Source organism: Trematomus bernacchii, unplaced genomic scaffold, assembly GCF_902827165.1.
Source record: "Trematomus bernacchii unplaced genomic scaffold, fTreBer1.1, whole genome shotgun sequence".
Taxonomy (NCBI): Eukaryota; Metazoa; Chordata; class Actinopteri; order Perciformes; family Nototheniidae; genus Trematomus; species Trematomus bernacchii.
In genome coordinates, this window is record NW_022987513.1 from 4,321,512 (window position 1) to 4,348,108 (window position 26,597).

Consider the following 26,597-nt stretch of genomic DNA (forward strand, 5'->3'; position numbering starts at 1 on the left):
CACACGCGCACACAAGTTGACACAGTTTAAATGATATGCACGATGAAACTTAATAATTGCCGCTACAAATCAGCAAAGTAAATTTCCCCTGCAACCAAGTGACAAATCTCAGGGAGAACTTTATATTTATGTTTGATTGTGTCGCTAAGGGCTTTCTTGTGGGTCTTACAGTAGGCCTGCCTGGTTTTGTGATGAGTTAGAAATATTTTTGATCAGAAAATAAGTGCCATGTTTTTATTTAGTTTGCAATTTCTTTCAGCTGCTCACCATCCATGCACCGAGAATTTCTCTGCACGGGTTTAGTGTGGGGGAAATGTAATGTACAGGTCAGAGCAGTCTGTTTATCTCACATATGCCAACTTTAAATCCGGCTTTAGGTGCATTATGGTACACAGTAGGGCACAAAGTGTGTGTGTGTGTGTGTGTGTGTGTGTGTGTGTGTGTGTGTGTGTGTGTGTGTGTGTGTGTGTGTGTGTGTGTGTGTGTGTGTGTGTGTGTGTGTGTGTGTGTGTGTGTGTGTGTGTGTGTGTGTGTGTGTGTGTGTGTGTGTGTGTGTGTGTGTGTGTGTGTGTGTGTGTGTGTGTGTGTGTGTGTGTGTGTGTGTGTGTGTGTGTGTGTGTGTGTGTGTGTGTGTGTGTGTGTGTGTGTGTGTGTGTGTGTGTGTGTGTGTGTGTGAATCCTGAGTCTGCAGAGGAGCCAAGGTAAAGCCATTGAGGCCATGGAAGAGCAGCCACAATCATTTTTTATTAAACAAGTCATTGATAGAGTTGGGTACGGTTCGGTGTACAAGCTTAGACCAGTTAGATTTTATGCAAATATTCTGGCAAATTAAAATGAAGCCTACAGAGGCAACCTGTGCCAACAGAATCTCAGCACTATATCCAACTTGTATTGCTATAGTCAGTGGCGTAACAAGGTTTTGATTGGCCCCGGTGCAAATATTGTTTGCCCCCCAATATTTTCGCCATCGCACCAAACATAAGCGCACGCTGATGCGCTCACACACGCACGGCACGGACATACACTCTCTCTTGTCCTTTCTCTTTTGAGTGCCGCTCTTGTGCTTTGGTTTGCTGTACATTATAAATGCAAGCTATTACATTTTTTATAATGCTGCCGAACTTGCTGCTGCAGCTACAGTACAGTACAGGTTGATTAAACGGTTCGCTCGTCACGCAAGGTATCACATGATATGAAAGCAGGGCCGGTTCTAGCCAATTTGATGCCCTAGGCAAGGTTTTAGCTGGTAAAATGCTTCAATCTGGTGCACATTGAGCACACAATTACTAGAGACTAGATCTAGGGGGTACAACTCTAAACAGCCATATGAAAAAGATCGGTTTACATTTTAATAATCAAATAAGTATGTGAACATAACCAATAACCCATAGCCAATAACAAATAAATGTAACTTGTTTTATTTTTGTTGTTCATTCATATCTTATTTTACCTAGTTAACATTTATTTGGTAATGCATTTTTTATCAGCCTCTCAGTCTGTCAGGAGAGAGGTCCCCTCCACCTTTGTTGTAGAAACATCTTCTTCTTATATCCGTTAGCGCAGCTAGCACCAGATACTAATAACAACAGCGCCGGTACCTCGCTCCCATGCTCAATCGCACTTTGGCTGTGAGCTGCGGGCGCCAGATAAGCCAACATCCCCCACTTTCATCACTTACAGCGCCCATCGTACAGGGCAAATGAAAAGTGTAACCGGGGTGAAAAGGGTGTTACCTTTACTTAATTATGAATGTTGTTACATCAAGGCCGAAAATTAGGATGAGCGCCAACGGTCAAAAATGTTTTCCCCCTCCCAGAGCTACCAGCGCAGCGCCCCCCCAGAAAAAAACGGCCCTGCATGAAAGGGAGCAAGGTCATTGGACAGACAAATTACAAATTAATTTAGGTTGCTTGGTTACTTTGAAGACTGCGTGAACTGGTCAATGCCATTGGGGCCCCCAAAAAAAAGAATTAAAAAAATATATATGCATGGGCCCCTGGCCGGCTCTGGGCCTAACCCTAACCCTAACCCTAACCCTGCACCGTTGATAGTTACGCCACTGGCTATAGTAATAAGTAACATTATAAAGTAAATAACATTATTGTGTGATTGTTTTAAAATAAAGATCACATTTCATCGAAAGAAGATGTGTTGGGGGGGGGGTGTACACGTGTTTGTTTAGTAAAAAGTGTATGTGTTTTTAGGGTGACTTGGCAGGGTTACGTAAAAAAACAAAAACGTAACAACCGGGCTACTACTTTTGTGTCAATCTCCCAGGAAGTGCACGTCCAAGAAAATCTTCATAGTGGCCAAAAGATGGAATTACTTCAGTCACGTGAAAGATTGGGCTCAATAATACTTTTTCCCATTGAAATACATTGAAAAATATACATCCAGATTGATTTCTGTTTTAGTTTATTCAAGCCCAAGTATGAACACTTGAATGGAAATTATTTTTTTAATGATTAAAGGCTTTCTTCCTCATTTCATTTAGCTGAGACCAGCCGATCCCGTCTGTTAGCATCCAGGAGTTGGGTTTATGGAAATCGCAAGTGCGCATTCTCTATTGATCCAATGGATGCAGGAAATTCACGGAATATCCAGGTCATTTTGCACTCAATGCTGAACCATTTTGGCTTCATGCGCCACTGAGTAACATTCGTAGAAACAGGTGGAACCCGTCACTAACGTTGTATCCAGTTCTCTTTTTACATCCATGGTCTGTGCCACCATCTAGGATCATTACATTCACGTGTTTTACACACATGAAACGTGTAAATATTGTAGTACAAAAGAGTGCTAAGAGAAATAAGTGGTAAAATTAACCGGTATAATCCAATGTTTAGTGGAATACCAAACCTGTTTTGAATATCTTTACACCGGCCCTACTCTAGTCATTAACTGTTTTCAAATTCATGTGCAGTTTTTTTTATGTAATGTAAAAAAAATGTGTTTAAAACGAGACAGTGGCATGCCCTACCTCACAAAGGGTAAGAGCTTATCCCAGCATGCACTGGGCAGGTTGGCAGGCTTTCAAAAGGCTAACACAGATTAACACGGTCGTAGTCACATTTTCACCTCGGAGGAAGCAGCCCCTTCATGCTGGGAGGCAGCAGACCAAGTCCCTGACCCAGCGCCATGTTCTAAATTGTTTAAAAAGCAGCTCAATTAACACCTGTGCTGTGTGGATGGCATCACAGGCAGTATGCTACAACTCTTACTTTCATTAGGATTTGAAGATAATCACATATTATAGATTTGTTAGGCTGAAATGTGACATCAGGCTTTTGAGTTCATGCAGGGAACTAGTGTATGGTGTCTAATACTTGTTCCCTCCGGTAATCAGCCCTCGGATTTGCATCCAATGCCGCCACAGGCTAGGTGCCTTTGAGCCAAAACTGCAGTTTAATCCACCAACTCTGTCCTCTCAATTCCCTTGGAGGACAGCCTTGTTTACCCCTAACCCTCATCTGTCACCACATATTAAGCCCGTCTCTCAACAGAATCCCAAACACTGCCTGCAATTAAAATATGAATATGATACCCTTTACTCCCGCCATTAGATCCGCAAAAAATATCCCCACAGATGCTGCTCCCTCACACAGACACACGTGGATGTGACACACACACACACACACACACACACACACACACACACACACACACACACACACACACACACACACACACACACACACACACACACACACACACACACACACACACGTGTACACACACACACACACACACACACACACACGTGTACACACGTACACACACTCACACAAACTAAGTGGATATTTATGTCGGCTTATCAGATGAGACCAAAGCGTGGGTGTGGGTCCCCTGACACTCTCTCATTGACACTTGAATTATCTGTGTATACTGCTGATGCGTCAGTCCTATGTACTCTTATATGTTCTTTTATCTTTTCAAGATTTCATTTTACGGTGAGCATCACATAAGCGTCACGTATCATATAAAAGATTGCAAGAGGGGAATGCTAATAGTTCCCAACAAACAAACAAAAGCATGTTAAAAGCAGAAAAAAACAAAACATGGAATACAAATAACCTAACCTAATAAAAGATACTTCAATAGTTAGCAAAAGCAACACTAAAAAAATAGGTTTTGAGCTGCTTTCTTACGTGTCTCCAATGTCAACAGATCCTAAATCCAATCGGAGAGAGTTTCAAAGTTCAGAAGCTCAATCACAATCTCAAAAGCACAGTCTCCTTTTGCTTCGAGCCCGGAGCAAAAAACAACAACAACCAACAAACCCTGATCACAGGAGCTCAGAGACCTGCTGCTGATGGAGGGCTGCAGTAGATCGCTCATATAGGAAATATAAGACATCCAGCAGCAGTATATAAAGTAATTACATTAGATCCACCTTTACCAGCTGTGATGAACACAATTATAAATAGATAATAATAATCCCGTTATTGAAAATATACGATTCTATCATGGGACATGATGACTTTTAGAGTTTTAATCAAGTAAGATTTTCCATCCAAGGCTTTTACTTTTAACAAAGTATTTCCACACTGTGTTAGGGAATAATTTGCCTTCTACAGAGTTAATCCTTTTCTCTTCTCACTGTCTCCTTTCCCATGGCATAGTTCTACAGCCTTGGGTATTGCTGCTATCTCTCTTAAGGAGGGGCAGCTTGGGCGCATTGTTGTTGCCAGTCTATGACAGAGCACAAGCCGCCATGAGGTAGTTTACTGTTCAGGGACGTAGGTTCCCTGGCGCACATTCTTTTCTTTCACCCCAGCCACAAACTGTTCTTTCTGTTGCCGTCTGGCAGACGTTACCGCAGCATCCTGGCAAAGACAAGAAGATTTGGAGACAGTTGCTTCCCGCGGGCAGTGAGACTGTTAAACAATTGAACTGCTGAAACAACTTCAAAAACATTCATCTGCTACTCAGTAGTATGTATCTAATATCTAATATATATCATTCCAATAACTTGTACTGTATATAGACTCGTACTGCACTATTCCACATGCTCACTTTATTTTATAACTATTTTTCTTTTTGTATTGCTCTTGCTATCTGTATTGTTATTATGTTGCATTGTTGGAGAAGCCTGTGACATAAGATTTTCAACAACATAATTACTCTGTAGCTATGTCAGTTTGACAATAAAGAACCTTGAACCTTGAACCTTGAACCTATGGACGACAGCTCTAGTTAGATTCAGGGTCCATAATTGTTTAGTCTCACTGATAAAGAATGTTGATTATTACACTCCGAACTAGTTAAAACCTCGAGCTACAGAAAGAGTTCTTCAGAATTGGTTTGGCAACCGCTGTGTCAACTCGTGACACACCACCTGTCTTGTGAATTCTCCGGCCGAAGCTCCAAATAAACCATCAGTGTTTGCCATCAAAGCTCCAGCTCTCCTCGTGGCTCTCTGAGTCCTGACTCCAATTGCTTCAGAAGTTTCCCCCACACACTGGAGTATTTCTACTTTTACTTAAGTACTTCTCCCACCTCTGGCGATATCTTTGATGTTAATCAGGTGAATGGTTGTTTTCTTTGTTCGCTTACTTTTTTGAGGATACTGGGATTGGTTTTGTTTATATATGGTCTATACAGTCACTATTCAATGCTTTTACTTAAAAATATTTCACAAAGAGAATTGTGTTAGCAAGCATTAGTATCTGAATACAATGACTAAGTGGGTAAAAGCAACAGTTTGGAAAGTTCAAAAAAATAAATGCACTGTAATGCTTGCTAACACAACATCTCGATGCGATGATGACACGATATCGGCTATGGAAGACAATATCTACTGTATTTTAACATCAGAGATAAAAAGTTAGCTGAGCCTGGATTTAGGACTTTTAATGTAATGGATACAATAATAAACATGTGGATGGGATTAGGAAAAAAGAAATCTATTACCAACCGGACATAACACGGGAGGAGGTCCTGTTTGTAACACTTGAACGTAAACTAGTGCCATTTTGAGACATTTGCTCAAACAGCTGTTGGTGATGTTTACTTCTTTGGAGGTCAATTTCTATTTCCTCCTACTTTCTGTGATAAGGAAACTTTTATTTGAGCAACAGCAAATATCGTAGCTCTTGCTTTAAAAGTGAGCACTAAAAATGTACATCCTTGTAATATGGTGGTTTAATAGCCCACTGAATCCGCCTCTCAAGTAGACCTCATAGCTTTTGGCAGTAAGCCGTATAAATTGAGATTAATCTCAAGACACAAATTGCTGGAAAGAGCAGCCATAAAAGGCATTACGCTCAAGACTGTGCAGTGGACTTAATGTACTTAAAGAGATGAAGTCCAGGCTCCATTAAAATGGACAGTGAATTAAAGGCCGGTTTGTGTTTTACAAACGAGTACAAACATTTAGCGCCTTTAACGTGCTCTGAGTTTTCATTTACTATTCATTCTTATTTTTTTCCACCATCGGTGCTTTTATTGGATCATGTTGGGTGATTCTTGTGAGAAGGCTTCTTCCTCTAATTACTGCCCTTGTGTTCGGACTGCAGCCCATCTAGTGCGTCATGGCTTTAGGAATAATTTGTCTCGCCCCACTAGGACTCTGTTTTCTTCTCCCTCAAGCATTCAGTGACTTTCTTTTTTTCTCTGTCTGTGCGTCATTCACTGTGTCTCATTGTTTACCCTTTTGTGTTGATATTCAAGTCAAAGCTCCCACAATTTAGAGCTAATGGACATTTTAATATGAGTTGATCTTTTATTTTCTCAACAGATGGCAGGGAAATGCATGAAACCAGTACCTGTCCAAATGAAATGATGCATTGTTCACCTTAGTGCAACCCATTTTTTGATCAGAATCCGCAGCAATGTTGGACCATAGACTGTTAGAGAATGGGAATAGTACAGAGAAGAGAGCAGAAAGAGGGAAAGATTGATGTAGGAGCAGAGTGACGCAAACAGAGAGGAGAGTGGAAGTTGATAGAGAATGTGAAAACCGAAAACTCTTCATCCATCAGCTTCGGAGCAGGTCATCGTAGAAAACTCTTATTCTTACCTCGAGCTACAGTGTGTGATTCCACGTTTGCAGATATGAAATAAGATTGGCATTCAAATTGACATTATTTATCAACTTCTATCTTTCACATTAATGTTACATTCATATGTGGGATCAATAAAGTATCTATCCATCCATCCACCCATCCTTCCATCCATCCATCTATCCAAAGCTATATACACATTTAATTATATGGAGTACATTTTACTCAAATTGAAGAAAAAATGTACTCAAATGTTTTTTAAATAAATGTAACATTTGGCCCCAACCTAAATAGAGTTTTAAAACAAATCTGAGTTACTTTTACTCTATTTAGTGTTTATATATATATATTTAACTCTGCATGTTGATAACGCCATGCAGTGTAAAGTTAAAACTACTCTCCTGCCGTTTTGTTCCATATAGAATTGTATTTTACCCCATATAGAAATTAATATAAGAATTGTATTTTACTCAATTAAGAATTCACATGTGAAAATAAGCAAAACAATTTCATGTTTGACTGATGGATGACTCGCCTTTAAATGTAATATAGATAACAATTAATATATTTGTGTTAAGGGAAATTAATAGGACTACATTACAGCATACATTTGGAAGGTAAAATGTTTCATTTGATACTTTCATGCATACTGCATATTAGTGCTTCTGACAGGACCTAGAATCATATACACAGAATGTATCAATTGCAACATTCCAATTTCTCATTCCTGTATATGAGGCCAAGTCACTGCATTTATCTATCTTTCCAATTTTTGTTTAGTTTCTAATTCATTCATGTAAATCTGATGAGGTTACATTTCGTCATTACACCAGCTTAGCCGAGAGGTTTTGTTTTTCGCAAAGAATACTGGCCCAATTGAATGGGAGTTGATAGCTGAGTCATGGGTCAGTGAATACAAATACATACATTCTGGATTGGACTGGATCTGGAGGATACCAGAATAAGGTTTAATTTTCCTTAACATGGTAAGCATTTGTTCTGCATTCATAGTGTCAGAATTATCTAATGGAAAATACAAAAAACAACTCCTTTAATACTCTGAAACTGATATCAACTTGTTTTTTAAACCCTCTGAGCAATGAAATATAAGATATATTCTCTTAAGTGTTCATGTTGTTTCCACATTATGAGCTAATAAACACCAAAGTTAAAATAATGACTGCCCAACTTTGGAAATGCGACCATTGGTGGAGAATGTAAATGAACCTTGGTGGAGGTCTCCGCCTTTCAAACTCTATTCTAGTTCATGAATAGCCTTGTTGGCGTTGTGAAAAGAAAGGGTTTGCTAAGTGTTTTTTTACCAAATAAACACTGCTTTTGCAGAAGTAAATGTAATGAATGGATACATCTATGATGCAGGACATTGGTCTTTATTCAAACAGCTTGTATTCACACAGTAATAATAAGAACAAGGCAGGAATAAAAAGGACCATAATAACACTTGTACACACACATACAAAATAATGAGACAACATGTAAATCAACTATTCATTGACCAACGTAATCTGCCCCTAAAACCCCCAGCAGTGCTCTCTTTTCATTTGCTCCCCAGAAACTATTAATACTCTCTCTGTGTTAATGGAGATTAATGGTTTCGAGCAACAAACGGACGTGGAAGAGCAAAAGAAAAACCATCATGAGTGTTAGCGGAGGGGGGTGGGGCGCCCTGTGAGTGGGTAGAAACAAGGACGCAGTGAAAGATGGATAGATTTCATTAGGCGGGGGAAAGGAAACACTAAGTTCTGAGGTGAAAAACACCTTCCCCCCTCAGAGCAAGGTGTTCTCCCAATAATTACAGTTTCTAGTCCCCTCTCACTGTTAGAGAGTGATCTTCACATGTGGGGGGGGGGGGGGGGTAAACAAGAGGATAACAAAACATCTCTTTGTTTTGCATGAAAGAAAGAAAAGCAATAGCCAAAAGATAAAGCATTTCCTGGAATTCCTTTGTTCACAAAACAAAAGCTGGTTGTTTGTGACTGTTGTATCATTTAAGATGTGGTGTCAAATAGCTAAGATGCTACATGAAGACAGGGGAGTTGCTTTGGGAAATCCCCTTTGAAAAGTGAATTGTATGTCCCATTATAGTCTGTTTATTTTCTACAAATGTAATACATTATCTTGTCATTTTATGTATGCACAATATTGAAGCAACATGTAGCAGTACGCTGCAAGCTATGTTAGGACAACAAGCAGATTGGCTTACCAGTCAGTTACACTGTAGCAAGTGCAAATGTAACGTGACTGCTGTAGTGTTAGACGTTGGCTAAACAGCACAAAAGAGATATTGTAATCAAACAAGTACGGATTTTGACTTTGTTCCACCATTTCTAGTACATGAGAATGGAAACGCATCCAAAAAGAAAAAAACGAACCAGAACAAAACTACTTATCCTGCAAAAGAACAGGATGATACATCCACAGAAGCAATGGCATCTACTTATTTAGCATATTGTTTTGTAGCATAGGAGGTGTTGTTTAGTTGTATAGCCTTAAGTACCTGTTGCCTTTAGGGAAAGTGTTTTTGCCGTGTAATATAGAAATGTTATTTTTTATAATGGCATAGCAGGAGGATTCTGTCTGTCTTCAACAATTGTGATATTGGCGTATTTTTGTTTTAGATTGTCAGTGCGTTGGAATAGGACACATGGTTTGTCATGTATAAAAATAGAAAAGTGACAATTAAACTTTTTTTTCTGTAACTGACTGATTTAGATTCAGGTTACCTTGACAGTTAATATATATAACAAGTACATATATATTTGTGTTTTATATTTATATTCAGATGGATGAACATGCATGTATTAGAGCCTCTGCCAGGGATACAAATCATGGTCAGAATGCCCCAAAATGCAACATTGGGAGTTTGCATCTTTGTCACCCTCTCCCCTCCAGATGGGTTTGCATGTCTGCATGCGAAGGCCAGCGGACTGCAGACAGAAAGTCTTTCAGGGCTGCGTCAGACCAGAGGAAGCAGCCTCTGAGTGACGGGCCGGCTGCTGTGCTCACTGGGATCTTCAGGGACAAACGGGAGGAGAGGACGGGGCCGTGCTTATATAACCTGAGCTGTGGAAGACCGGGGCATCGGAGCCTGAGTCCACTAACCGCAGCCTGGAGAGGAGACAGAGACAGACAGTGTTCTGTGAGGGTGGGGGAGGGGCGGCTGGTAGTTGAGGGGGTACATTAGAGAACATTCCAGGAAACTCAGAGGCATAATCTCCTTATCCATGGCAGATTGGTTCAATGTGTGACGAGCAGCGTGTGCACGTGGTTTTATGTTTGTTTGTCCTCCTGCACACCACCTCTTCTTCTTTGCCCTTCACTGACTACCTTCTTTCTTTTTTTTCACACAAGTTTGACCCTCACCTTCTCCGCCCTCCCCCTTACACTCTCTCCATTTCATCTCACACACCGGATCAAGATCCACTCATCTGCTTTTTCGTCCTCATTAGTGCCTCTTTTCCCTTTGCATGTCGGTTTGTTCTTTCCCCGCCACCATAAGATGAAAGTGACCCAATGTGGAGAGTGAAGGGAGGTTTTTCTCACTTCCACTGCTGGTGTTTCTCTGCCCCCTGGCCACGGTGGGGATTCGTGTGAGAAGGGGACGGGGGGGACGGGGTAGAAGGAAGGGCAAGAGGGGACGGGGGCTGGGCGGTGCTGTGGACCAGATTCTGCTGATTGTAGGAAATGATATCCTTTAATTTCACCTGCAACTCCAAGAGACAAAGGCCTCGGGGAGAGAATAGGATAAGGAAGTATTTGACTGAGTGATAAGAAGAAAACAGAGGGGTAGAGGAGAGACAAAGGGGGGACGGGAGAGGATGTAGCACTAGAACAACGCTTGGTCTGAAGCCAGTCAGGGAACACAGAGAAAGAGGACGGAAAGAAGAAGAAGAGAGGCAGCCACTGAGAAGTAAAGTGCTTCTGCTAAACCAAACCATGTCCTTAAGGATCCAGCTTAAACACAAACACACGTCCATGCACACACACACACACACACACACACACACACACCACTTCCAGGCACCTATACCCCCACTTTTCATCTTAACACCTTACTAAAGCACCATTTGCCGTGCCGGTCCCCGTGTATCCTCCCATCTTCCTCTCCGATCCTGGTTTCCCTCTCCTGCTTGATAGTCTTACTCACAGACCGTGACTATCTCCCGCTGACAGAGCCCTACAGGATTAGAGAAGATGTGTGAGAGCGGAGCGCAGTCAGCCAGCACCTCCTGCTGTACGAGGAGAGCAACTGACCCCCGTCTGCTGCACCCTTCAAAAACACAGCAAGGGCATTCATCGGACATAGCCTTATTCTTTAATTCAGAAATACATTTAAGTTCATGAAGGCTTCTAAGACTGAGTTCATGTGAAGATTGTAGGTTAGCGGCAACTACTGTATGAGTTGATCTATTTAAAAAAAAATTGATTAAATCGTCAGAAAATGCTGTTGTCAGCCTCTGAAATATGGATATTTCCTGCTTTTATAATGAACTGAACATCTCTTGACACAACTAGACATTTAAAGACCATACTTTGGATTTGACTAACTGGGATGGAAAATGCTCACTATTTACTGACAATTTATAGACAAAACAATTGATTATTGACTCAAATAAACATGGATAATGTGCGTAGTCATTAGTTGCGGCCATACATGAAAGATGGAAGTTATTTGGTTGTATTCTGTTGATAGTTCTTCACTATACATACAAACTGCTTTTCTACTAGCATACTGTCAAAGAATAAACCTCACAGCATTACCCAGCAATAGGAAATGCTCACATCTTATTGGGGAGCCCTAAGGGTGACAAAACACGAGTTACCCTTTTACATGTATTCAACTGAAATGTGAGATAATCTATGTATCTCCAAGCTGTTGACCAAAGTGTTTAGAGAGATGTAGAACTGAAACAATTAGTTTATTAAACACTTACTTGATTGACAGAAAAGTAATTTGTAACTATTTCCTTAATAAAATAACGGTGTTGGTCTCTTTACAAGCCAAGATGGCACATATTTGGTCGTACCAGCCTCCTAATTCTGAGGATTGGCTTCATTTCTCGGTTTCATATCATTGTAAATTGAATCTACTTAGGATATGGACAAAAATAGCATTTACAATATATGACCTTCAGCTCTGTAATCTTCAAATGGGCTTATTTTGTTCGTATGGTTTTTCAACAGTAACGGAACTAATCTTCAATTTTTTGTTATAACGACAATTCAATAACAAATAGTGACAGTAACCCACTACCTTATATTCCTTATGTGGTAATGTACTGAGCGGGAGGAAATACTGTTTGATTCAAATATGGTCATCTACTTTACTAAATCAATCGATGACCCACATGCCCTGTGTCCCATCTGTTTTATACAAATGCAGCTAATAAACAACACATTGCTCTCCCCAGATCATCATATTGTAATTTCAGTATCCGTATTTAATCCTGCCTGAATGGATTGGGATTTGGGACTGATTTAAAAGGTCCTTTGCAAATTTGGATACAATGACGAAAAACTGGGACACGGCGGTACATGCAGTACCCTCTGTGTTTCGCAATTCTGATTTCAACAGCAGCCTCAAAGCTCGACAGTCAGACTGAGTTTTTTTTTTCCATCCAAAGATCGAGACGGTCCAATATGTAACGAGATCCTACAAATCCAGGCATTGAATCCCTCCTGACGATTTAACTTGTCATGTTGTGAGTGCAGTGTAAAAACGTTCAGACACAAATGTTCAAATATTGACTATTTCTTCTTTCTTTCTTTTTTTGCGTCCTTGTTGGACCTCTGTTATTAGTGGAGAGTCTGTGGGAGTGAACAGTAATTCAGAGAGGGGTGAGTGCTGGAGAGGGGAGACAGAATGAGGAGCCCAACGACAGAGAGTGAGCTTGGCAAAGCTACAGCGTTTTTTACTGCAGAGGTTTTAAATCCTTTAACATGATTTCCCTCATCCTATTAAAGACATAGCTATGGATAGGGACACTGTAAAGTGTTACGTACAGGAGGGAGGGAGACTGAGTGAGAAGGAGAGAAAGGGAAGGCGAGAGGGAGAGAGATTAAATGGGTGTTGAATATAGGGAGAAAATCATCACGCAGTCTCATTTCTATCTACAATCAGCCTTCTTAATGTTCTCTCTATTATCTCTTGTAGATTGGGTTGGATGACCTTTCCTTTTTTCTGTCTCCTCAATTATCAATTCTTATTCTTCATATGGTCATGGGTGTTTTTAGTACTTTTAGAAAGAAGGTGTATTTCTTCTCTGCAAACGACTGAAAAATCAGCAATACTAAAGAAGACCCATCTAAAGTGAATTCACATAAAACATGATGACAACATATTTTATTTATTTTAATCTCAATTCCACATCACACAAAGTAGCTGAGAGTAGTGTCAAACTCATCAGAATCATTTCTTTAATAAATGTTTTCTGTTTTCAGGTATATTTTGGAACTATATAACCCTCATATTCGGTGTGACAATACTATTATTTTCTTTCCCAAGAGTCAAAGGGCTATATTAGATATTATTCAAATAATAGTGTATCATATGTGACAATGTGTCGCTGGTAGGGATGAGATCACCCTCAGCTTTACAAAGCTTTATAGTGACTTTCAGCTCATTATTTAGTTATACACAAGCAGCCACCTCCTAGTTTTAACAGTGAAGCCATTTTGAGGCAACCAAAATGTTACAATTACTTTTAATGAGCTAAAAACACACTGAAAGAGTTCCAAGTTCTAAGATGAAACTGACACCTTGTTTGGGACCAGACAATCGAAAGGTAGACTCCCCCGAAAGCATACACTGCAATGTTGTTTATTTTACTGTAAATGGGACCTTCACTGAATTGAAGAAGACTCTTAAACAGCAAATGAGACCATAGGCTTGACAGGAAAATGTTAAGTGAGGTTACATTTAGGGCTGAACGATTAATCGATTTTATATCGAAATCGCGATTTGAAATTATGCGATAATCAAATCGCAAAGCCTGCGATTTTTTAACGATTTTTTTTTTTAAACTTTTTTTTTCTTCTTGTGTGTCAGTCATCCACACCAATCAGAAGTGCTGTGCTCCACATGTACCAGCCATTGTTAACCAATCAGAAGTGGCCCATGAAGGTGATAGACAGATTGATCCAATCACCTGCCAAGTCTTTTTGAAAGTGCCTGCCCTTTTCCAAATGGCTTCCAATGGAGCTTTCCTAGATGGTTTGGTGAAACAAACCATCTGAGTCAGGTTAGTAATGCTCCATCACATGTTCTACATCTATTACAGGGTGGATCTTAAACTGAAGCTTGACTTTAAAGCAACCCAACGGAAGTTTCATGTAAGTTTAGTTCTTTCACTCGTAGCTCGGGCTGCGGGGGGGCTAGAGACGGGAGCACATTGATACGACCTTCCTAGCCAGAGATATGGCCGCATTTTACAATAAACTTCCGTTGGGTCGCTTAAAAACAAATATCGCAAATTGAATCGCAATCGCAATATCTGTCAGAGAAATCACAATTAGATTATTTCCCCAAATCGTGCAGCCCTAGTTACATTTATTGAGAATTACGATAATTTTCTTGTAGACTTCTATACAATCTGACTTCAGTGGATTTGCCTCCTGCTGGCCATTTAAAGAATTAAGATTTAAGGCACTTTAGCATTGTCTACCTTTTTAAGGCCCAGATGTTGCCGCCTCGCATGAACCAGCAAATGTCACAATGAATGTTATTAGGAACATTTTAATGAATGTGTTAAGATGGCCTGTTGGCAGGGTAAGAACAAGTGTAATGCTGTGATTTAAAAGGGGCATTTGCAAACCGAATTGATAGAGAACATGTGTGCACCCTTTTATGCAGACCTATATTTTATGTGACCATAGTCTTACATGGGAAGGATGGTCAGTTGAAGGAGAGTTGAATAAGCAGAGAGAGTGAAGATGAAGCGCATTGTACACAATAAGCCTGTTTCAGATGTAAGACTGTAACCTGCTAACATGGTATGAGCAGGACAAAGTGCTCTCTAGCCATATTTTGTATTCATTTACATGCTGCTATCGCTATAAATACAATAGTTGAGTAAATATACTTATTAAATGTCTACCACCGGACATTTCTCTTAGTGTTTGGAGACTAATAACTAACTAAGATATGTTATGTCAGTGTTGTGTTTACTGCCCTCGAGTGGCCAACAAATGTTTCATTGCATCTCCAAGTACCATGATGATGGAAAATACCGAAATACTCAAAAAGAACATGACAGAGAATATAGTGGTAAAAATCTTTGTATTAGCCACACATTTTTAAATACCTTTACAATATGACAGTTTGAATGGAATACTGGTAACTGGAAACAGTCATGATATGATTAGACATCCACTCAAAACAGGGTAGGAATTGAGGCAAAACTAACATTTCACGCAGTCTCACATATTCATAGGTTACAGCTTTAAGCTCAGTTGTTTACAGAAACCAGAATTTCCTATTTTCTCTCAGTCCGCATAAGGGCTCTCAGAATAAGAGGCTGGACTTCATCACAGCATCTCTCTTAAGGCAGTAAAGATGTTAAGTTAATGGGAGTGGGCTCTAGAAATAAATTACTCATTAAAACATTTTATTTTTCTTGTATTTAAACTGTGCAGTTTCTAAATCTCTTAACTGATCTTAGCTTGTTAATTTCAGACTTTACAATTTACATTTTTACAACTTAAGAAACCATATATTACCAACTTCTTGTGATTACTTAATGATATGCAGAAATACATTTAACCAATCCAATATATTTATTTTTGATAAAAATCGGACAGCTAGCATACAGTATATTCGGAAAATAAACCACCATAAATGTAAAAAAAACATCCCTTGTAAGTACTCGTAAACATGTGATTTTGTATTTTTTCTCAATGTTTAATTGGTAACTCCCAAAATATCTTTGATTCCTAGCTTGCTTCTGTAGATTGGAGTCATTCTTTATTGTGTTAAGTCTTGATCCAATGATGTACAATCAGCCTGCAGGCTTTACAAAGAAAGAAAAAGTAAGAACCAAGGCAAAACATCCGTCTGTAGTTCTCAGAAATGCGCTCTCAACCTTTAAAAGCATTACAATAATTCTATGTATTCAATCCATACATATGACCTTTAAAGGTTATTGCTTTTACAAAACAGTACATGCAGCTTCCAATGCTCAGATATGCAGTTACAACTTATGTCCAGCAGAGGGAGCTATACTCCAACAGCTGGAGAGGAAATGCGTCACCACTTCATAAATGCATTCTGTGTGTTGCCTTCATGCACACATTTGTTCTTCAGTTAAAGTAACAGCTTTGTTATTGTATAGTATTAGTTTGGTCCACACTTGGCCTTCAGCTCTGTACTTCCATTGTTTTCTCATGTCAGTTGCAGATTTGTAGTCTGATTTCTTTAAGCATTTTACTACTTTTGTACTATTAATGTCTTCCTTGTCAGACAATTATAGGCTACAGAAAATAAATTAGGTAGTGCAAATTTTTTAACAATACTCCAAAATGTATAAAATACCCTTTTTATCAAACCGTTGGAATCATATTTATTTAATGTGGGCTTATCGTAATTCCTACTATGTATCTGAATAATACTCCTTTTTTAATTCTAAATGGTAGCCTATTTTTGTTTTTATTTCACTCATATATTTCAGCAATTTTCATTAATATAACATAAATGAATGTATTCTCCTGGCAGTTACTAAGCGTAATTGTCAGTCTTTTACATTTTTCTCTATAATCTGTTTTATGTATGGATGGACTTTCATTATATGCTTTCTTCAGATATATAATTCCTTCTTTTTTTTACATGGACCTTTGCTAAAGGTTAAGTCAAATGTTTAGTTTTGAGACAACATTAAGGTATACAAATTAGAAAGACCATGTTTCATTCAAATCTACTTCAAAAGATATTTAAAAGTTCCTCTGCCTCTTCTATTCTTCCCAGTACATACAACTTGCACCTGCATTTGAACTCTTACCGCCCAAGGGTGTTTAGGAAACAAAGAGCTCATATCACCGCGCTGAATACAAGCCAAACCAGCCTTCAAATAAGTTCAGCGGTTAAGTTCAGCGGTGCGATTTCCCTATTCTCCCATCTCGTCATGTGATGATGAAAAGCTTGATCTTGTGATGCAATCTAAACACTCAGTGTGACACAAACACTCCGGGGCCAGTGTGGACAGACACTGCCTTGTTGTTAATAATATTCAGTAAGCAGATGATACTCCTGCAGCTGCTGTTTAATCTCTCCACTAACCTATGATAAATGGTCCGAGCCCGGGGACCTCAGCCCCCGTTTCCCCTCTCATCATCACACCTGATATTTCTCTAAGCAAAGAAAAATGTGTTTTACTACGTACTAACCCCTTGTTAGGAGTGAATACGGTCATATGACTTACCCTCATTGTGCTCTTTCTTTGTGTCCAGCTTTCTTGCCTTTGTATTATTTGTCAGTTATATTTCAAAATCAGAGGATGTGAAGTCCTTGCTGTTTGTCTACTCAGAAAGAAAATGTTTGACCTGAAACTTATTGCTCATTTTCTTTGCAGAGTTAGAGCAGCTTCTAACTATGTTATCACAATAAAATTAAATTGTTATATCATATTTAAGTGGCTTTTTCAAGTAAATATATCATCTCTGCTTATTTAATAACTGAACAATATTCACGCCCACATAAATAACACGTAGTACATGGGAAGAATAATAGTGCTCATGTCATAAAAAACATTGTGAGTTTTTTGACATAAGTTGACATTCAGAAGCAACCCAGAAGAATCAATGCTTTGTACTGTAGATCCAATCAAGCTCCACCCATCAAACCATCCATCCATCCGTCCATCCCATCCCTCATTCCAAAATGCCGCTTTTCCCTGTAAAGTTTTACAGTGATGCCAGAAAACAATATTTCTAATATCAAAAACTGTATAATTACTCACATTTCACATAACTGTATTAGGTTAGTTGAAACTAATGTGTTTTATTTAAATTTAATGTTATTGCTTTCAACTAACCTAATACAGTTATGTGATACATTTAATTTAAGTCAATTTTCAATTTGTCAGTGTATATATATCATCCATCTATCCGTATATGGCATTCATCCATCCATCCGTCCATCCACCCAACCATACATGCATTCATCCATCCATGCATCCATCCCTCCACCCATCCATTTATGCGTAAATCCATCCATCCATAAATGTTCTGCTGGATATTGTGGTTTGGGTTGTGTGGTGCAGGCTAACTGGCCCAGACCTCCTCATCTCCAGCCATATCTTCCATGTCCAGCAACATCCTGAGGCATTCCCATGCCAAATGGGATATTTCATCCCTAGATCACCTCCCAGTTAGACATGCCCGGAGCGCATCCAGGAAGGGGTCCCGGGGGGCAGCCTCATCAGATGGTTGAGGCACCTCCTCTGGCTCCATTCGGCACTCAGCCACATTGGCTCTGGGCACTTTCTGTATGCCTGGGCTCTTCACTTTGTTCTAGAGAGTCAGTAACCCTGCGTAAAGAGCTTGTTTTGACCACTTAGATCCTAGATGTTGTCAGCTCACTCTAAAACATAGGTGATAGTCATGGAGCGATGACGGGTAAATCAAGAGCGTCACCTTCAAAACTCTCTTCACTTGCATCGATGAGGACGTCACACCCTTCTACCCCGTGGATATCATGCTTCACGTCACTGGCCATAGTGAACAAGACCAGTAACCATGGCCACAGTGCAACCAAGCTTGCAGAAGTACACAATTAAACTCAAACTGAATTGGAATTCCCTAACAATGCCACTATCAATGTTTTGCAGGGATAAACCCACTGATAGTAGATGGTGCCATTTCTGTGCACATGTAGACGTAGATGCTTATTATTATTGAGCCTTGAGCAATACTCTGGTTTTAATAAGGTTAAGTGGAGAAAGCTGACTCACAGCTGTAAGTCAACCCAAACATGTTCAAGTGCTACCTTGGACAGAACATTGTGCTCTATGTTTTCATCCCTTTCAGATCTTTCTTTGGCAGGTGTTCTCCCAACGGTCTCAAATGATAAACAATTGATTTGATTGGCCCAATTCAGTAAAACTATTGTCATATTATGTTGATTACGTGAATGCTTTCTGGCTAACATCCGGTTGGCTCTGTACTTACTTTATTGGGGATCAAATAAGTGTGACACTCAAATGAATCTACCCATTTAAAGACGGAACACGATGAAGATGGCGACGGCAAAACCTACAACATATTGGCAGATTTATCACTGTTATTATAGATGTTATAAGGAACATTTTCACGATTGTTTTATTGCCGAGGCCTAACCCAAATGTAGTTTCCTTCAGCTCTTGAAAGCTTATTGTTTTTGTTTACTGATGTGCAACTTTACTGGCTTTGTTTAATCTCGCTGGTCAAGCCCTACTGCATGCTACTGGCCCACTATCGAGCAGAGGTTGAGATTAGCCGGTAAACAAGATGGAGTAAATAGCAGCTAAAGAAGCATTTGTTGGTTGATGGGGAACAAAACATAGTTAAAAGCTGTGAATATTCTATGATCATACATTCATTTAGTGAACAAGAACCCACATGATGCTTATGTTGCTTCATATCTGCCTGATAAGAACTGTTTGCTATCAGTCATCATATGGGAACTCATAGGTAATGTTATGGCAGTGTTGTGTTTGGATAAATGAATTGTGTAAGAGTAAAAGTGCACCAATTTAACATTGCTTCAATTTGTTGTCCTCTACAGAACATAATAGTTAATAGTATGGTAATAGTCAACATTATTTATAACATTTATTATGTAACATTTGTTATTTAATTTTATTGTTAAAAGCACATGGATATATTGTATTGGATATATTATAGCTTAGTAGTGCAAGTATAAGTATATGTAGTATTTATTTACATTGTATGAAAATGTTGAGGTGGGTGTTTTACTTTGTATGGGGATGATGGAATATATATGGAGTACATATTCCTATATTATTAATAGTTTACATTTATATTATTTGTAATGTCAAAACCATTACATTTAGTATAGGGCTACTGCTAAGCCTTTTATTATGTCTTAACGTTGTGAAAAGCACAGGTGCCTGGCGCCAAAAAGAAAAAAAAAGAATTCTGACGTCAGCCTGGTGCAGATCCTCAACTAAAAACAATCAAAGCAGATCGCTGTGAAGCGCTGGGTTTCAAATGCAGTTTTTTTTTTCCCACATGACGATTCAGCAGAGCGAGCGCTTGTTCATTGAATTATGCGTCGCACCTCTTCGTCATGACAACTAGCAGTGGGATTGAAATATTGCAAGTGGTGTCCTATGAGAGAGCGAGAGAGAGAGAGCGAGAGCGAGAGAGAGCGAGTGAGAGAGAGAGGCTTTAGACCGCACTGAGAGAGAGAGAGAGAGAGAGAGAGAGAGAGAGAGAGAGAGAGAGAGAGATATCTCCTAGATAGATATAGAGAGAGATATAGCGAGCGATAGAGATAGAGATAGATAGAGAGAGCGATGCTGCTGGATCGAAGGAGCTCTCTCTCTCAATCTTATCTCTATCCTCCTCGCTCTTCTCTGCTCTCTTCTCTCTCTCTCTCTCTCTCTATTCTCTCATCTCTATCTTCTCTCCTCTCTTACTCTCTATATCTCTCTGAGAGAGATGAGTGGGGGGGCTGTTGAAGCACGAGCCGTGGTATCCTCTTCATTGCAGATATCGGGCTTCAGAAAATAATATCACTGCTACTATTTAAAGCTCTATTTCTAAAGCCATGAAGGCTAAACGGAAGATCCCCGCGCTGTTTCTCAGTCTGAGCCTCTATTGTCTGTGGTGAGCATCACAAGTGAAACCAAGGGAGCGCACCACGCAAGCGCGTAAAGAGATTGGACACCTGATTTTGTGGGGTGTCTTTAGAGCGCTATTCCTATTTTTTTAAGTCAAACAATCCGTGTTTTTTCCCCAGGCCCTCGCTGTGCTGCGGTGGGGGGCAGATACACCGTGGATTATAATAACCAACATGGACAAATGAAGGAAAGAGGACAGATCACTGCGTTGACTTTTGAAGCAACGCGCAGAGTCTTGACGCTAGCGTCTATTTTACAGTGAGCGCCTTTCCCCCCCCCTCTCTCCTCTTTGATTCCCACTCGCTGCTCAACATTAGAAAAGTCCAAATATCTGTGTGGATAAGGAGCACAGAGCAGGGTGTTGTCAGAGAGGGATGAGAGGAGGAGGGGGCATGTATGAGGTGTGCTTTTTTTGGAAAAGCCGGAGAAAGACGGACACCGAGAAGGTGTTCTGATGTGCGAAAGCCTGCGACGCGCTGCCCTCCTGAGAAATAATTGTGATCAGGGAAGAAATGGCCTAGTTAAAACATCATCGACACACCGGCAGAGGATAGAAACAGAAGAATCGTGTTCCGATGGACGGGCCATCACCACCGCCATCATCATAATTCCAGTGCTTGCATCGAGTCTTTTTTAGGTAAGCCGTATGTCCACCGCTACCTCCTAAACGTGACTGGAGATTTTCCTGTCTATCATAGGTGTTATGTGTGCGCAATATGTACGCTTTGGTGACTTTGCACATTGCGCACGTTATCCATCTTGACGCACTGTCACAATTGGGGGAAATGAGATGTCCATGTAAATCCTCGTGCCACTTTGTTGCTATAGCACATTATTTTTCTTCCTTTCGAGTGGAAGCCTTCGATTGGCCTTGCCTGTTGATAAGCTGTCACATCCTAACATGATCCGACTACTTTGTGCCTTCAGCATCTGTCGTTTTCAGCTAATGATATTCATGTGATTTAATTGGAATCAACTCATCATGTAGGCTGTCAATCACCCAGGATGTTTGGCTACATTATAGGCTCCAATAATGTCATTTTCTCCCTTGGTGTAGGTTATTTCGATAATGTGTTGATGGCTGTGTTAATCAAACACACATGCTGCAATAGAAACTCATCTGAGTCAGAGTGGGTGACAGGCCTTGAACTCAGAAGATGTCCTCTCGCTCGTTAACAAACCTCACAACACACTCTGAGACACACACAGTATGCTCTAACAGAGACACACGAAGCCTGTGCCGGAGAAGATGCAGATAGCATTGTGAATTAAATGCACAGTCTGATGATCCAGGGAAAGGCTCCATTAATATTCAGCGGTGGTTGGGCAGTGCTCAGTTAATGGCAGACAACAGGACCTCTGTTCTGACAGGTCATGGATGAGAAATGGTATATTTTCTTTTTTGGAGATTTAATGGCGTTTTCTACACTGAATCGTTGCCCGTAGCTTGGGGCAAGTGACATTTAAAATCCATCAGAAAACCAATAAAGTGATTTTGTAGAATTTTTTAGTATGACTCTTGTCCATGTACTGCTGGAATAGCTGTGATTGGTTTCTTAAGCCTGCGTCATGTCAACTTGGTTACTGGCATTTGGACACTTAGATAGACCAGAACATGGCTGACGCCTTCCATTGGCTTTTACATGCCTTATTTACTGCAATATTTATCTCAAAGAAGTACATGGTACCCAGAGTAAAAATTCAGCAGAAGTGTATACCTACCCCCACATTTAAATATCTTTTGGGAACATTTAAAATTATATTTCTTCTAAGCTAATAAGAACGTTATCTCAATATTGTGATGGTCCATTTTTGTTTCTAGTAGGGCTCAAACAATTAGTGGTCAAATTAATAGGTAATTGTAAACTATTTTGATCTTGAAGTGAATATCTTTGGGTTTCAGACTGACTAAAAAAGGCATACAAAGACATCACCATGGGCTTTTAGAAAATTCTGACATTTTATAGACCAAATGATTAATCGAGAAAATAATCAACCCTTAATTGTGAGTGTTGGGCCAAATCTCTAGTCCCTGACGGATTTGGTGACAAATCACATTACAAGATGATGTAGCACAGTGAAATCATACACCATCTCTCAACCAAACAACATTTCAAACTTTAACATCTAGAACTGCCAGCATTGTTTTTCCTCACCAAGCAAAAGATACTGTGACTGCAACCGTTCCCTGCATATTGTATCCAATAAACTACAGCAAAGGGCCAATGAAGATAATATTGTGGTGAGCACAGTGTCGCTTGGTTTCCAGAGGGAAAACAGGAAAGATAAATGGAATTAAACCAGAAAGAATGGCGGATTAATGGATCGGATGACAACATGTAGCGGAGACTTACAATCCAGAACAAAACGTGTTAAGTCTTAATGTTTAATGAAGTATGTTTGGGTGAGCAAGGTGAAGTGTGGAAAGGTGTTCAATGTTCATCAGTCTTACAGGATCAAAGCCGGAGCTTTCTTCAAGGAGGACAAGGTTGATGCTGAGTTGTTTTGTAGTATATATGCTGTATACATTATATAGCTGTTTTTGAGAGATCAGCCTTGTCAAACATCTTGCTTATTTCCATAACAAAGGCTTGCATTTTAAAGGGGTAGTTGTATATTAGCTTGGTATTGTCCCATACTCATAGGCTTTTGTAATTCCTGTACATGTAATGTTGGTTAAAGCTTAAACTTGAGTAAGTAAAACAAATGAATCTGCATTGTTTTTTTAGCTGCTAACTGATGGCTCAGAGCATTGTCATGGATTGAAGTGCACATTGAGTACTTAAAAACAATACATGGGTCAAAAGGAATTTGGCAGTTGGTGAAATGGCCCTTTGGTTTAATGTGAAGCTGCAGTTATGTGTGGATTCATTTGTTTCGTTCCATTTAATAAACTATATTAGATGTTCCACTTAGTCAACAAGCTTTGCTATGAGCCAATCTAAAGTCCTTCTGTATGTTAGCAGGCTGTTGGTGGTGCTATATGGTCATATGCTCCTTGCACTATTAAGCACTACAGACTATGATGTGCTTTATACAATGTAGGTAGTAAGTGAAGATAAGCAGAGGTGTCATCAAAGTATGATACATGTGTATTTTTACTTGGTTAGTTATATTATCTGCACACAAAATGCATGAAACTTTATGAAAGGCAGTTCCAATTTTGTTTTATTTCAATAGTTCCTACATGTTTTAGCATATTTAGCTCTCAATTTCCATCCCACTTTGTAGTCTGTGCTAGGGCTGTACAGAATAGCTTACAGCCTTGAAGCTTCATTCTTAACATTGCCATTGTAATTCTAAATCAACAATTGAATACTGCGCTTTTTCTTTTTATAATGTATATTTATTCAGTTTAAACCCAGTATCTCTGCACAGTTGACAGATACAGATTAGACTACAGTCATAGTATTAGTAATATAATATGTGTATAGTTAGATTCTAGTGGTGGCCATGCTCTGACTGGATATATTCTTTACAGAAAGACAATAAAAAGTAATTCATTTAATACGATTAATCACTTTATTCAAATTGAAGATAAAACCTATTTTTTTAGGATGATGACATCATTAAATATGACATGGAAATATCAAAGTTTAATTACAAAAGTGACATTAGTAGTCTGTGGTATGGTCACTGCTTTCTGTAACCGGACATTTTTAATGTAATGCTCTTAGTACTGTTAGTTAAAAAAGAAAAAAATGCTTATATATCTACAGTATAAGTCCTCATTAGATGCTGTACAGTGTCATGCTGCCATCACAAGAGGCCGCACTGGAAAAAGTGTTAAACGAGTGGTCTCCTTGCAAAGACGTATTCACACTTGCAAAAAAAAAAAAAAAAAAAAATTGCAAAAATGATATGCATTCTAAATGTCAAGTCATTATATATTCTCATGTTTTGCATTTGCACTTGATGTGCCTTTGCCATACCATTTCATTGTAGGAACTGCAGATCAAGGATGCGGCTAGAGAGAAATTACCAAACATCATTGTGACCGTTATTACTGGTAGTGTAGTAATTTAAACCAGCAGATCATTTGGGGGAAATGGCGATCCTGTTGCAATGTTCACTCTATGGCTGAAGCATTGAACAAGGGTAACATTTTAATGACAACATAAGGGACAATTTTGACCAGGGTAGGGGTGTCACAATTCCAGAAATTGTTTCTACAGTTAAAAACACTAAGATATACCTCATGTACGTCAACATTCACTGCTTCATTACCATTGGCATACTGTTCAATACATTAAACAACTGTATTTGTGTACTGTATCCTAAACACATTATCCAGGACGACAGTGTGAGTATAGCGTCAGGTTTTCAGATTTTCAACTTGCCATGCAACTACCGTTTCTTTTGACCACTCATAGTCCAGTGGTCAGGTATTTAATCTGCCACTAAGGCTTAAAAAATAATGAAGTAATTTAAAAAGTGATTGGTGTTTGTAACATAGTAATCTCTTTCAACAGAATTCTGGTAAACACTTGTGTGGCAAACAAAAAAGACAGAAATCTTGTAGAAAAAACATGTAGACTATAGACCGTCACAGTATAAGAAGTCTTAGCTTGGATATCTGCTGGTTAAATTAGAAGCCACGAAATTGGGGTCCCAGGTTTAGTCATAGCTGATTGGTTCCAAGATTGGTAAAATAGTAATACTGCTGTATCAACTTGTCATCATTACTTCCAAGCCAGCACCTTCCATGATATCAATTTTGTGTCTCTTCTGAGGTTTCCCTCCTATTTTTGTTTTTATGGCACAACTCTATGAACTGTGTGTCAGTCCCTAAAGGAGAGTCTGCAGGATTGTACATTTTCAAAGTGGTTTCAAGCACTCGAAAGGCCCACTGGACAGCGCTTGTATTCTCACCATCTTTTTTGTATGGTCATACCACAAGTCATCAGATATATATCAAGAACATTCTTCAAAATCTGTAATGTCCGTTGGGCTCAGGGGTTGGACATTGGGATTAGACGTATCCTTTCTAACTGCTGCACCAACTGCACTGCATTGATTTGCAGTCCAGAAAGCTACACATTAATAGCATAAAAACGGAATTCTTTCTAGTTTTTTTACAATTTTTAAAATTGAAGAAAAGTCAGCTTAGCAGCATGGAAATTCAGCCTATATTAATTAGTTTTTGACCAGCTTTAAAGTATCGACTAGGGATATGACCAGCATGGTTTCTAACCGAGGTGCAGAATCCAATGTAAAGGACTACTTGCCCGGGTTAATGGTCAAGATGCTGTGATGGAGGCTAGGAGCTTTAATTTCTGCCCAAAGGTGTCAAGTCAGAGAAAGAGACAGGTTAAAATGACCCAGCTCTCAGTCACGTCACGGACAAGGAGGAGAAGAGCAGGAGATTAGCTTGACCTGACCCATTCACCGTGAGCAAAGGAAAGCTGGAGAAAACGCCTGTCCAAATACCATGGTAACCATCTTGTGTAACCTCCTCTCAACAATATCACATAACAGTCATCCATGAGATAAGCAAGGATGAGTGCTGTCCTGTCTTCTGAAGTCTGGGGGGAATATCACACAGATCCCCATTCAAATATCTGGTCATTTAATGTGCCTTTTTATTAGAGGCAGAGATTCTAGCCCATTATAACGGGACACGTGACCTTTCCTGTGTTGCAAAGTTTCAACCTACGATTCATCAGACGTGATTCATTAAGCAGCTTTAACACTTACTTCTCTGATATAATGTTGGCAGTGTTGCACAAAGTCTGGC

The 26,597-nt window shown here is 39.5% G+C and overlaps 1 protein-coding gene across 1 annotated transcript in view; it reads left to right on the plus strand.

Annotated features, from left to right (window-relative positions):
* Window positions 1–20,987: 20,987 nt before the first annotated feature.
* The window catches only part of nlgn2b (neuroligin 2b), a 79,593-nt gene continuing 73,983 nt past the window's right edge, over window positions 20,988–26,597 (plus strand). Inside the window, 1 exon segment of the mRNA XM_034115151.1 lies at window positions 20,988–21,497. The gene's annotated coding sequence lies outside the window, so the exon portion shown is untranslated.